Source organism: Scyliorhinus torazame, chromosome 14, assembly GCF_047496885.1.
Source record: "Scyliorhinus torazame isolate Kashiwa2021f chromosome 14, sScyTor2.1, whole genome shotgun sequence".
Taxonomy (NCBI): Eukaryota; Metazoa; Chordata; class Chondrichthyes; order Carcharhiniformes; family Scyliorhinidae; genus Scyliorhinus; species Scyliorhinus torazame.
The window spans coordinates 194,932,809-194,947,639 of record NC_092720.1 but is presented as its reverse complement, the minus strand read 5'-3'; the positions used below and the strand labels follow the sequence as shown (position 1 = coordinate 194,947,639).

General features: G+C 39.7%; 1 long non-coding RNA gene across 2 annotated transcripts in view; it reads left to right on the top strand.

Annotated features, from left to right (window-relative positions):
* LOC140389399 (uncharacterized) overlaps positions 1-279 on the top strand; it is a 56,977-nt gene extending 56,698 nt beyond the window's left edge. For both annotated transcript variants that reach the window (XR_011934379.1, XR_011934378.1), the window contains one exon: positions 247-279. This is a non-coding gene — a long non-coding RNA (uncharacterized lncRNA). The remainder of the gene's footprint in view (positions 1-246) is intronic.
* The last annotated feature ends 14,552 nt before the right edge of the window (positions 280-14,831 follow it).

Sequence of the window (14,831 nt, the reverse complement as noted above, 5' to 3'; positions counted from 1 at the left end):
CCAACAATGATAGGGAAGACCGAAACCATGGCTTACGATAAATAACGTTCCTTTGATTAAAAGGTTGATTTATTTTTCTCGTGTGTCACGAACTTCGAAATGCATTTGTTCCAAAATATACTTAGGAAATTCGATTCCAATTTTTCTATCAGGTTGAAACTGTTGTCTTTTGTGCAGAGAAATGGGGAAACTGAAATGGCAGCAAATGATTTGCGATTAGTTATTAATGTAACGTATATTTCACAGACGGCAGACCAAGCTCGGGTAAGATGTCATAACGTATAACACTCCGTTGTGGATTTAATTGCCATAAACGTCCTAACAATTGTACATTGACGTTCGAATAGAATTCGTAGCTACCATTTCCTAATTTTTCCTTTGAAATCCTTGACACTAACTTATTCGTCTCTCCATAAGCCTCATGGCCTGAACGTATTTAATGTATAAGTGTCCCAGACACCCATTACAAAAAATGTTTGGACTACAACAACATCTCCCACCACTCTAGAACAATTCTGGGTTGGACAAATAACCCAAGTTTCTCTGACATTTCTATTACCAACACCTCTTTTTTGAATGCGTTGTCCTCGACACCTCAGGCTCAACCCCTTGAAAAGGTCTGATAATCTTCTGTGTGTGTTTCTTACCAAAGTTGAAAGTAATCTTTAAGTTAATACTGCCGCTTTCAATCCATTCCCGAATCCAACATTCGAAATATCTGGAAGAGAACTTCTGCCCTTGCCTAAAACTCCACGTGTCTACACTTCATACTTTGTTTTTCTTCATACGTTTGCTGTGTTTATCCCGTGAATATGACCCAAAATAGCTCCCTCAACAATTTTCTCTCAAATACTTTCTGAACCATATTCCAATTCTCGGCTCCAATAGCTAATATTGCTAATAGTCATCTCCTCAGGTAATGACATTCAAAGCTACCAGTGTGTCATGAGTAACAATCTCCTCAGAAATGCTTTTTGAAGTTTCACCACATTGAAACATCTTTTCTCCTTATTCTCGAACGGTTGTCAGTCGTTCTTACTTTTAACACAACATACTTTTTCTTAAAGGCCGAACTTTAATACCGACAGAGGCATGCTGTACTCCCATTCAACGCTTGGCGTCTGTACACCTGCGTTTCTTGTTGTATTTGTTCATTAAATTCCAACTGTAAGAAGCCATTAACAGAGGTGTTAATTATTTTCTCATTCAGCGACTGGGTCACTCAAACAAAGAGATCCCCCTGCGCATGCAGTTCGTTTAGAATCACATCCTTTGTCCTTTATTTTGTATGAATTCATATTTTTCTGCAATATTTTTTATTTGCCAGCTGTTGGCCAATTGTCCAGTCAATCAAGAACTACTCGATGTCTACGGCCACCCGTCTGACAATTCGCAATGTTTTGAATGTTTGTGTCATCTGGAAATGTTGATTTTGTATCTTGCCACTCTTGCACATCAAGATTTCTCAAGAAAAGCAATTATCCTGTTTGCTTTCCCTGTACAACCGATTACTTCCACCTGTCCCCAAAAACAGACCTTGTACAATACTCTCTTTTCTTTGTAAACAGTGAAGTATTAATCCGTTTTGCACTTTTTGTTAATTAATTCTAACTTTGTTCATTTTTTACGTGACACTTTATCAAACTTATTTTGGAAAGTATTGATACCACGATAACTTATTGACTTTTAATATTAATGACTGTCTCCGCACTAGTACGCGGGTCTTCATTCCCCACATTACTTTTATTTCGTGGTTTAAGAAAGCTCCAGAAGAAACAGAGGTAGTTTTCCCCATTTTCTTTATATTTTGAAAGAAAATTAAATTAACCTGCATTTACTGCCTTTAGAAACATATTTCCGATTAAATCGACTGCATCATTTTCATGTCTAGTAGGGAAAATTGAGTTGCTAGAGATTCCTAAGCGATCCTCAGTTGTAAACGTCATGGTCTGCCTGGAGACGCATTTAATTTGACACACTCAGGGCAAATATATCCTTCGTAGAAGTGATTTATGAAACAAGCTGTTTAACGGTAGTCGGTAGATAATTCATATTGATGAACCAGCAGAGAAAACATATCTGAATGGTAAATTCTTGGGAGACACACATATGAGTTGAGAGGTGACGGATTTTAAAAACACGCAAATTGTCAAAGACCTGAAAGAAGAAACCGGTACAATGAGGGATCAATTGCACTGTAATTTTCTGACTCTTGTCCCAGAACATTTCAAGACGATACGGACGAAGACGGGTCTGACAGAAATGAATGTATTATAATAGTTTATGAAACTGACGGAATGCCGCAGTCTGGAAGTTAGTCAAACCGTTAGTGAATTCTTTTTTTTTACTATTAACGACTATTATTATCGTATATAAAATTATTTACAGTAGCATTGAAGACGCCGATAAAAAGATAAATATGTGACTATTGTTACTGTATTAATTTTTGTACATGTTGTTTTATCTTCCTGTGCCTTTTCTTGTATTGAACTAAAGGAGCTGACAATGCCGGTAATGTTACTTATTGAAATATTAACATGTTGACAGTTCTTATTACCTCCTCTTGACGCTAGCTCTCTATAGTTTAACAAAATGCAGAAAATAATGTTTTTTCCGTGTTCATTCTAGCATAGATGTTATCTTAAGCACACCCAAATACGCACACACACATATATATATATATATATCTAATATATATAATGTACATAATATATGCGCAAAGTACATTTTGTTCATCATAGATCTCTACATAGTAGCCAAGTTTCAAAAATGCCTTAACTTTCCTGAATTAATTGCAGAAAGAAAATGTATTCCACAAATATTAGCCTGCATTTCTTACAAAATAAATTAATTGACAGCTGCGACGAATAGTTCAGATTGGTGTGGCTTAACTGCATCATTCAGTAGACACTATTCTCTGTAGACGACACAAGTGAGGGAAAGCCATTTTGAATAATTTATCACGCCATTACCATAAGGTCTGAATTACAATTTAACTTTAAAACTCAATGTAAAGTATGGTTAGTGATTGTGTGAATATTCTCGTTACATCATTTTTGCTTATGCTCGAGTGAAGCAATGTAAACGATTCAGTGCGCTTGTCAAGGACCTTGTCTGTCAATATTATTGATTCATTACTAGATTCCATGTACACCTTCAAAAAGATTCAAATGTTTGCCACATTCACATTTTTCCTCCATGTTCTGGCGAACAGGAACGTAGATCAAAAATAACCAACCCCGAATATGTAATTTCAATTGAACATAATTTCTTATTTAACATCTGGCACAGTCAAATATTAATTTTTAAGATACGTTTTGTAATTTCTTCTTTCAGAATTAGATCGCTTGAAAAAAGACCTGCAAAAAGCTGGTACGGAGATAAGTAAAACCACAAAAATATCCATATGTATAAGATATTGAATATAATAAATATGCCTACAAGCAGGAGCACAAGGGCAATAGCAAACTAAATTGACAACATGCCAGATAGGATTGTGTCGGAAAGGACAAAAACATTCTGATCAAAATAGTCGCCTTGAATAAGCTATTGCATGGAGGTAAACAATCTACAGTCTTTTCTGTTTAGAATGTGTATTCCAGAATTCATGTTAAGCTTCTGATAGCTAGCTTGTGAAGTTCACTATTATTCAGGGTTTCAGATTAATTCGGAAAAGGAAACATCTGAACTGTAAATTCTATGTCTACGTATATGTCCATGGTTAGCTGTTATCTCCGTTACGCATTGACATCTTAGTTAATTGTTTTGCGGCCTTTCTGTATGGAATAATCTAATGATTAAGGACACAGCGCCACTTGCAGAAGCTGAAGAGGCCCTGAAGGATATATGTCATTTAAAATTTATAAACTGAAAATGTGGATTGAGTATGATGCAGTATGATAGCCAGAAGGAATGAATTCGATGAAAAAAAAACATATTTCAGGAAATGGGGCTACACGGGAAAATGTAGATAACTGTCTACTTTTGAGGATTTTTGACGGAAGACGACGGATGTGATGTCAAAGGCACAAGGCAAGTAGAGTCAGTCAAAAGTACTTTCGTGAAGATGAAATATCTGCGAAGAAAGTAAAGCTCAAGCTTCTAACTCAAGAAGAATCTCAGAAGAGTCAACATCATACCTACTTTCATATCTGATTCAGAAGCCTGGAAAACAATTAAAGAGCGCTGGAAGAAAATTGAAACTAATTAAATATTCTAATATCTATGCTTAAAATTCCATATGCAGTACAATAAGGTGAATGATGAGATACTTGAAATGTTGAGGTCAAAATCAAAGACCGAGGAGTGAAATAGAAAAATAAAATGTGCAGTCAGCAGAAAGAAAGGATGTTGCCTTGTAAACTTGGGATGGAGTCAGAGACTATGCATAGAAGATAAAATGAATTTGTGAGGGTAGCACTGCAGACCTCCTTGTGGGAAGCAAACTTACATATTGAAACTTATTTTATGCAATTAAAAGTTTCCAATGCTTACCTTTAAAATAGCTTTTAAAACACGCTATTGACAAACATTATTGTAAAACAAATTAAAGAAGAACATTATTTTTATATCCTACATACAAAAATATATTGCAAGGGGCAGCACGGTAGCACAGTGGTTAGCGCAGTTTCTTCATAGCCCCAGGGTGAATTCCCGGCTTGGGTCACTGTGGAGTCTGCACGTTCTCCCTGCGTCTGCGTGGGTTTCCTCCGGGTGATCCTGTTTACTCTCACAGTCCAAACATGTGCAGGTTAGGTGGATTGGCCATGCTAAGTTGCCCTTTGTGTCCAAAAATGTTAGGTGGGTTACGGGGATAGGGTGGAATCGAGGGCTTGAGTAGGCTGCTCTTTCCAAAGTTTGTTGCAGACTGGATGGGGCGAATGGCCCCCTTCTGCACTGTAAATTCTATGATTCCATGATTCATCTCTCGCCGGATTCCGAAAACGTTTTTGATAAAGTCACTAATTACTGCCCTGAAACAATCAGTGAGTTTCTATTTTCATTAACCCATTTGGTCTTGCTTCACCTATATCCATTCATGAATATTTCTTTCACGCTGGTAATCAAAGTCCTTAACTTTGATACAGTTACACTTTTTGTAGAGTGTGAGTTTATCCACAAGAAACGTTTTGTCCTGCAACTTTGAATGGACAAATTGCTTTCATAGAATTATAGAACTAGTCGGGCCATCAGGTCTGCACCGGCCCTTACAAAGGGCGCCCAACTCACGCCCACGTATCTACCCTTTCCCCGTATCCCAGTAACCCCCACTTAACCTTTCTGGACTCTAAGGGCAATTTAGCATGGCCAATCCACCTAACCCACATATTTTTGGACTGTGGGAGGAAACCGGAGCACCCGGAGGAACCCCACATGGACAAGGCGAGACCGTGCAGACTCCTCACAGACAGTGACCAGCCGGGACTCGAACATGGGACCCTGGCGCTGTGAAGAAACTGTGCGAACCATTATGCTACAGTGCTGTCCTTTCAGTAAACAGCTCTGATCGCATTTGTCCGAACATATTTGACACGTAGTATCTCGCACCAGTGATTCACGAACAGTCAATATTCCAGCAGATGTTTATACCCAGGTTCTGTTTTTAAGTATCTTGCCTTCTCAGGCACAAGTGCAACATTTCCCAATCGACGGCCCAAAAATAATATGAAAGCATCAACTTTCGAATGGCATGAGCAAGATCAGTTAAAATAATTAAATTAACATTTCTTGGGCTCCCAAAATGTAAATGCATACAAGAATTTCTCCACGATTGGTGTATTTTAATGTTTAATTTGTTCTTAACACACTCCTGATATTAGGAGATTTCAGCCGTTGCAGTCTAGCATTGGAATTGTAAGACCATTTCAAGTGACCAGGAAAGATTCCCAATGGTTTGTCACTTCGTTTGGTGTAAAGCAGTTGTCCTGTGATGAACTCATCAAATAATTCCAATTGGAGCAACAGTCCCCGAAGAAGATTGCTGATTCAAGTTTACGACAAATGTATTATCCTTCATGTCAAACAAAATCCATTGGAAACGCCCCTGGAACCCGAGCGTAATATTTTGCTTTAATATTATGCATCACACGTTTCTCAAATTCCAAAGTAACCTCCCATTTGAATTCACGAACGTTTGTCGTGCACATGCGTGAACTTTTCACTTTTTTTGTACAAAAACATAGACTTTTTTTCGCAAATACATTCTCCCTTTGGCAAGCATAATACGATTATAAAGCGTAATACTGTTGGTGCACATGTCAAATCCTGAACACATCTGTTACACGCTTCCCGCATGCAGTATGCGTTTCTTTTAGTTATTTCAGAAACACTTCACTTTAATTAAATTTAACATAAAACACACGCACGATATGTCCATTGAGCTCTACTCTCATGAATATGTGGATGCTGTGATGATAAGTAGATTGCCATCTGTATTGTCATCTGTATTTAAATAATGATATATGGATAACTGTTGTACTTCCATCATCGGACCAGCGATGATGCAGGATGAGCGAGAATTCTGGCAGATGATCCGGTCGCACCACGCGTTCCAGGAGAAGGTGTTAGTACGAAGGTTGTCGCAGTTGTATATTGGAGTAGATCTGTAGTAGCTTGGTGTAAGTTCGTGTTCGACAATTATTTCAAACTGCATTAATCTTAGACATTTTAGTAATTCGTTAGTATAGCGTTATTAGTACATTCCTTTGTTTATAAAGCAAAGTCTAATGTTCGTTGTTCACACTACAATATCAAGATTGAACATCAGCCCAATCAAAGAACATTCATGGTACCTGGGAGTGGATGTCGATAGAGAGCAGTTCGGGAAAGTTAGGTACGTCAAGAAGGCAAAACAGAACTTGGAGAAAATCGGCTGTAAAGTGAACTAGTACCAGGATCGTTCAAGCGAGATGGAACAATTTAAGAGTCCCAACCAACTGCTCACGTCTGTTAATGCAGGCGCGAACTGGCGTGCTTTCAGACAACAGTTCATTTTTTATGTGCAGGCTCTTTGCCTCCAAGAAGGTTCAGACGAGAGAAACATTCTGCCCATAATGACAGTAGCCAGCGCCCAAGCAATTGATTTGTACAATACCTTTCAATTCGCCTCGGAGGGAGCCAAGTAGCGATTCTTAAAGATAACTATTGTTGTCCTTAAAAAACAAAATAAAACATTCGAGCGCGACATGTTCAGGATGAGACCGCAAAAATAGGGCGAAACATTTCACTGTTTTGTCACGGATCTTCATCTCAAAGTGCAATCCTGCAGTTTTGCAGACCTCGATGAGTCATTGATAAAAGACCAAATCTTTTACAGTTTATAATGTGTTAAATCACACGAGCGATTGATGAAGGAAAGCGATCTCAAATTAGCAAATGCCATTAAAATCTGCAAGGGCATTGAGACAGCACAAAAGCAGATCACTGTGATCCAGACCCGATAAAGTGGTGGGGAAATAAAGCAGGCGCGAACGACGTCACCTTTGCTGTCTCACAGTAAAATTAGAAATGTGGTCCAAGTGTCGGACATTTTTTTAAAAATTCAGAGCTCGCCATTTTGTACCAGTTGTGCGGCAGGACGCAAGGACCGAGAACATGCGCTGCATTCATCAAAACCTATGCCTGGTGTGCCAAAAAAAATCACTTTGCGCAGCAATGCCTGTTCAATGAAAAAAGACAGCAACCAAAGAGCGTTAATCTAATAGCCAGGGTTAAAAAAAATGATTAATCAATTATCCAAAGTGCAGTATTGAGCAGGCAACATGAAATTAATGATGAACCAATTGGCTTTGAAGGATTTGTCTTGGTGAGCATAATTGATGAAAATGCTGGACGATAAAGAGCACTAGATATTCAGTGGAAACAGTGTATGAGTGGACTACGCCGTTGAAAACGAACGAGACCAGTGTAAAAGTAAAGTTAGAAACAGGTGTTCAACGAAACTTAATTAACAAAGCCGATTTGTTGAAAATAAAAACGAAAATCCTGTGGGTGACAAATACTGGGAAACATATTACGACTGTAGGTGCTTGTAATCTACAGGTGGAAGTTAAGAGGAAAAAATATTTAATCAAGTTCATAAAAGTTCAATCATTATTGTGCCTGCGAACCGTTTCAACTTGTAAAGAATGTATACAGTGCGGTGCAAAAATCACACTGAGGAAAGAATAAGTAGATTTCCTCAATTATTCCAGGGAATCTGAATGTTGCCATTCCGATACAGAATCAGGTTCAAAGATAACCCAAGTCCAGTCATTCACCCACCTAGAAGAGTGCCTGAGACACTTTGGGAACGTCTAAAGACCGAGCTTCATAAAAGGCAGAGGTTAGACATCATAAAGAAGTTGGAAGAACAAACGGACTTGGTTAGCTCGATGGTGCATGTGAAAAAACGGATGGAGAGTTGCACAATTGCATGGATCCCAATGATCTTAACGAAAACATAAAACGGGAGGACTACCACATCCCCAAATAGAGGAGGTAACCTGTGAGTTGAAAAATGCCACAATCTTTAGAAAACTTGATGCTTCCAGTGGATTCTGGTGGCTAAGATTGGACATGGACCGCACACGTTTGGTACCTGAAATACACCGTTCGGGCCGTATTGGTTTTAGGGGCACAGGGCTAAATAGCTGGCTTTTAAAGCAGCCCAAGGCAGGCCAGCAGCACGGTTGAATTCCCGTACCAGCCTCCCCGAACAGGCGCCGGAATGTGGCGACTATGGGTTTTTCACAGTAACTTAATTTCAAGCCTACTTGTGACAAAAAGCGAATTTTCATTTCATTCATTTTCATTTCATTTCAAGAATGCCGTTTGGCATCGGCTCTGCATCCGAGATTTTCCACAGAACGATGGAACAGATCGTCAAAATCCTTCCTGGAGTTTATGCCGATTTCATAGTCATCTGGGCATCAAACATGGCTCAACACAACGAAAGACTACGACAAGCCATACACTTGATTGAGCAGTATGGGCTCAAGCTCCACAAATACAAGTGTCACTTCGAGATCAAAGAGATCACCTTTTTAGGAGACAAATAATCAGCACAAATGTACAATCGGATTCTGAGAAGTAAATGTCATTGTCAGCATGACTCGGCTGCATGACAGGAAAGCGGTACTGCATATACTTGGGATATTTAATATTGTGGGAAAATTCATCCCCACTTCGCCTCAAAAACAGTGCACGTCAGGAATTTAATAAGGAAGACTTCCATTTGAATGGACTGACAGTTATAAGACAGAGCGGTCCAACCTGAAAAATCCATTGACCACACCAATGTTAGCATTTTTTGAACAATTAAGGAAAAGAAAGATATCGACTGATGTAGGCCAGATGGAGCAGATTTCCTGCAAGAAATAGCTGACAAGATATGGCAAGCGGTAGCATAAGCATCCAGGGCAATGAGAGAAACCTAGAAACGGTACGGCCAATTCGAGAAAAAATGTCTCGACGAGTGGTGGGAATTGAAAAATGCCATATTACGTTTAAGGTCTGCCAACGTTCACTGTGGAGACCACTATGTGTCCTTTATTCGAAAGACCGTCAGTCAGATGTCACCTCGAATCCAGTCGTAATCATGAAACTGCAGAGGAACGACTTCAATCTACTGTATTTGCCGACAGAGTGGTTGTGAATACCCTTTCCAGAGCAACCGACAATATTGAGCGGACAGACATCTCTGAAATATGACATAGACAGGTCGATCTGGTGATGGAAAACCTGCATGTATTGGATCACAAGTCCAAATTGATCAAGGCTGAGACAGAGAAAGATGAAACCTTGCAGAAGGTAGTCCAGCAAATGAAACAAATACGGCTTACAGACTCATACCCCAAGTTTTGGAACGTAAGGCAGTAACTGAGCTACACCAATGGCTGAAAATAATTCATAATAAGCCGGCAGTGCAAAAACCGTTGCCCCAAAAGCAGGAGCAAACCACTCCAGCAGAATATTGGATGGTTTTGCACTAACTGGTACAGTCTGGGTTTAGACACCTCAAGGAAGATCCATGACTGCCAAAGTCATAAGACAGGCAGTTGCCAACTCCTTTGTCATTCTCATGGATCAAGGCTCAATATTGATATAACTCCCTATACATTCAAATAAGCGGGATGGTAATGTTCATCAATTAAGTCTATCAGGTTTTCGCAGTGCGTTGATAAAGCTCAAGGAGAATCAACACTTTATTCTTCAATCAAGACTGGATGATGGAATTGCTCCTCCTCGCACGCCTGAGACTACATAGACGGCTGTAGAAGTGCCGAACATTGAAGCAACCAATGATCAATTTAGCCGGCAGGAAAATATCCAGACTACCTCCTCTTCATGTCAAGTACTAGCACGGTCCACCAGAGTTCGAAGACAATCTGATAGATTTATGATCATTACCATTGAATGTATAGAGAGTTATATTAACATTGTTAGTGAAAATGTAAATACTTTCAAGCTACAACTGTATTTAAAAAAGAGAAAAACACACTTCCAAAGTAAAGTTGATGTGATGATAAGCAGATTTCCTTCTGCTTTATCATCTATATGTAATTAATATTATATGTACAACTGTGGTAGTTCCAGCATCTGATCAGCAGGTGGCAACGAGTGTGCATACACGTGACCCGGACGCCCCATGTGTTCAAGGAGAAGGTGGGAGGAAGGAGTTTGTAGCAGCCGCATATTATACCAGCTCTGTAGTATCTTAGTGTAAGTCAGTGTTTGACCATTATTCCCAACTGCATTAATTTTAGACATTTTCGTTATTCGTCGTGTCATGCTAGTAATAAATAACTTTGTTTATAAAACAAAGGCAAGTGTTCTTTGTTCACACTACAATATGAAGACACGACATTAGTCAAATAAAATAACATTACAGACTGAAGTGTTAATTGTTCTGCCAGGATTACTTTTCATCCACGGTAGAGTACACGCTTAACTCTGTTCTGCCGACTCAGTCTTCGAAGAGTGAAGAAAGTCGATTGTAGCTCACCTTAGAAATCACATCCACAGGGACCAGTTCCGTCGAAATTTAACTTGCAACTATGTAATAAGGATTGTACTTGTACCTGAAACTTCAAAACACACTTAAATATTCCTTTCAATTATCAATTTCCTTTGCTTTGCTTTTGCGAGTAGTTCCCTCTTTAAATAGCAGCTATTAAAACTCATAGCGATTCTACATCTGGAGATTAGTCTGTAGTACTCCATTAATTCTGCAACCGTTTCGAACTGCAGCCGTTACTTGCACTTCGATGAGTTTCGGGAAGAGTATAATAAACTGTACCGCACAGTTCGATCCTCTACGTTCTATGTGTTTGGTTTCTATTTAGTTTAAAAATGACTCTCAGACTTACTAATGGGACGGCTTCCACATTATTCTTTACTGAGCCTTTTCTGCAAAGCAGCATTCTTATACATCGTCGTAAATATTTAACTATGATCATGGTCTGTGCTGCATTGGCAGCGATACTATCTGGCGGTCATTTTTATTTTCTTATAAATTTAGAGTACCCAATTCATTTTTTTCAATTAAGGGACAATTTAACATGACCACTCCACCTACCCTGCACATCTTTGGGTTGTGGGGGCGAAACCCACGCAAACAGGGGGAGAATGTGCAAACTCCACACGGAAAGTGACCCAGAGCCGGGATCGAACCTGGGACCTTGGCGCCGTGAGGCAGCATGCTAACCATTGTGCCACCATGCTCGATCTTGCGGTCATGAGCTTCTGATTCAAATCCCATAGCGGGACATGCTGCTCTCAGAGGGCGACCTCTTGGTATAATTTAACGGTATAATAATGAACCCACTAATCCTTCCGCCAGCTCCTCACTCTTCACGAAAATGGAACGAAATGTGTGAATATGCTCTTAAATGAACAACAGTGTTTATTTTTCGTTAGTTGTTGTTAAATGACATACATTAGTTACATTCCCCCATCCACTGACCCCTTACAGATTTGCATTCTCATTTTACATATATGCTCTTGAATACATAGTCACATACATAGAAAATAGAAGCAGGAGGATCCATTCAACCTCATGAGCGCCGTCTAGTATCGAATGTGATACTCTTGTACTGTGCGCTCTAATTATTCAACCTACCACTATTAGCCGCTGATCTGTTCTAAACAAGGGAATTAATTGAGTTCCTTGAATAACATGTTGGAGAACCACTACCGAAATACTACTGACGATAACAGTTGCAGGTTCATAGCTAGATATTTTGTTCGAGTAGCATATTCCCAGATATAATCTGTCCCTTCGATAGTCTCATACGATGCTTTGGAGCTATCTAAATATTTTGGGGCACGACTTCCGCTCTTTGCCTACATGTAAAGTATCCTAATGCGCTATATAAAATAACTAATTGTAACCCTCGAAAGGGCAGGGAAATTATCGCCCATGGAAAACGTAATTTGCTATTCTTGTCATCGACAAATTGAGCGGGACCAAGACGTCCATTGATATTATTTGAATTGAATTAATTTCATGCAACAACCCTCTCAGATCATTTTTAATTTGCAGTTATTTTTGTAATCATATTCTTTCGTGCTCTGTCCATTTATCTCATGCCCTGTTTACCAGTACACGATTCACCACTCTTCCCTGACGCGGTCCCTATTCAATCGGTTTCTAAATGGCTAATTAGCGAAAAGCCACACCGACGCTATTTATTATAAATCTCCAATGGTAACCCACGATTTCAGTTCTAGAGACAGTTGCCATGTTGCCAGTAACATCACGCCGTTCAGAATTTTCCAAAAAGTCAGCTCATTGTTTGTCTTGTGATGTTTCAGTGCTAACGCAGCAACATTTCACACTGATCAGTTTAGATGTGTATGAAGATCAGTTCCTCTGAACAATTTCTTTCACTCACGAGTGATGTTTTGCAACTAGTAATTTTGTAATGAGTGAAGAGGGATGAACGACATTGAAGTGAACGTGAGGAAACGTAAACAGATATACGTAAATAAAGGGATGGACATCCCTGGCCTAGTCAGAGTGTAAAATTAGTTCAAAATGAATGACAGTAGAGATGCAGTGTCAGAGATTTAGGGAACTCTTCCATAACTTAGGGGCTGTTTAGCACAGGGCTAAATCGCTGTCTTTGAAAGCAGACGAAGGCAGACCAGCAACACGGTTCAATTCCCGTAACAGCGCCCCCGAACAGGCGGCGGAATGTGGCGACTAGGGGCTTTGCACTGTAACTTCATTGAGGCCTACTTGTGACAATAAGCGATTTTCATTTCATTTCAACTCTCACTGAACATAAGCTGTATTGCGAAAGAAAGACTGTGTGAAGGATTCGGCATTCACGGCTACCAGTGGATTTAAGGATGGCAGCAAATTAAATGAAAATTCGGTGTTACTCTGCAACGATTATTCGACTGCGGAATTTTAATGACATTTTGAAAACAGGCAACGAAGGACTCCAAGAAAACAAAGAGGGATATTTTAAGATTCACCAGCAATCAATCTATTAACGGACAGTAAAGTCTCCTGCAAGTGTATCTCGAAACAAACTCTGAAAGAGTGGCTAAAATGACTGTTGGTCATTTTGAAATGTAAAAAGGGGAATGGTGAAGACAGAAATGGTAGAACGTTCAAACACGGGTTTCACCATTCTTTACAGGAGAGGAGACACAAATGTCCTACGGTTGAAGAAAATTAAGACAAACGAGTAGAAAAGAACTTATGCTGTCACGATTACCCGAGATATAATACTGGGAAAATTAACGGGAGTTAATCTATCCCAGTGCCTTTAAAATTGTGACTGCAAATTTAGTCGTTTGCATTCCTTAAAAAAAACCTATTAGATTCTTAGTAGTTCTTGCTGCATTAAAGAAACGCAGATCCAATGTCTTTCTTCAAAAAGAAGTAACACTATTATCAGAAAACCTAGTGCAGTTAGCCGAGTAACTTTCATTTGGAATATAGTAGTAAGACGCTAGTTGGAGTAATTTTAGAATGTCAGAACGAAAACAGTGAGAAAATAAAGCTTTACAAAGCCAACGCCGGTTTGTTAAATGTATTGTAGTTTTCTTGTGACGTAACACATCGAGTCATAAATGTTTACAGCATGGAAACAGGCCCTTCGGTCAAGCTTGTCCATGCCGACCAGTTTCTATCACTAAGTTAGTTCCACTTGCCCGCATTTGGCCCATACCCCTTTCTACTCACCCTGCCCATGTAACTGTCTAACTGTTTTTTAAAGGGAAAAATTGTAAGTGCCTCGACCACTGCCTCTGGCAGCTCGTTCCAGATTCTCAGCACCCTCTGTGTGAATAGAATTCCCCTCTGGTCTCTTGTGTATCTTTCTCCTCTCACCTTAAAGCTATACCCTCTAGTTCAAGCGTCTTCTAACTTTGGGAAAAAATGTTGACAATCTACCTTGCCTATGTTCCTCATTATTTTATAGACCTCTATAAGATCACCCCTAACCCTTCTACGCCCGAGGAAAGTGGTACCAGCCTATCCAGCCTCTCCTTATAACGCAGCCCATCAAGTCGTGGTAGCATTCTCGTAAATCTCTTCTGCACTCTTTCTAGTTTAACTGTAGCCTTCCTATAATATGTTGACCAGAACTGAGCACAGTATTCCATGTATGGTTTTACCAATGCCTTGTACAACTTCAACAAGATGTCACAACAGGGCACCACGGTAGCGGAGTGGTTAGCACTGCGGTATCACGGCGCAATGGTCCCAGGTTCGATCCCGGCTCTGGGTCACTGTCCGTGTGGAGTTTGTACATTCTCCCCGTGTTTGCGTGGGTTTCACCCCACAACCCAAAGATGTACAGGGTAGGTGGATTGGCCGTGCTAAATTGCCCCTT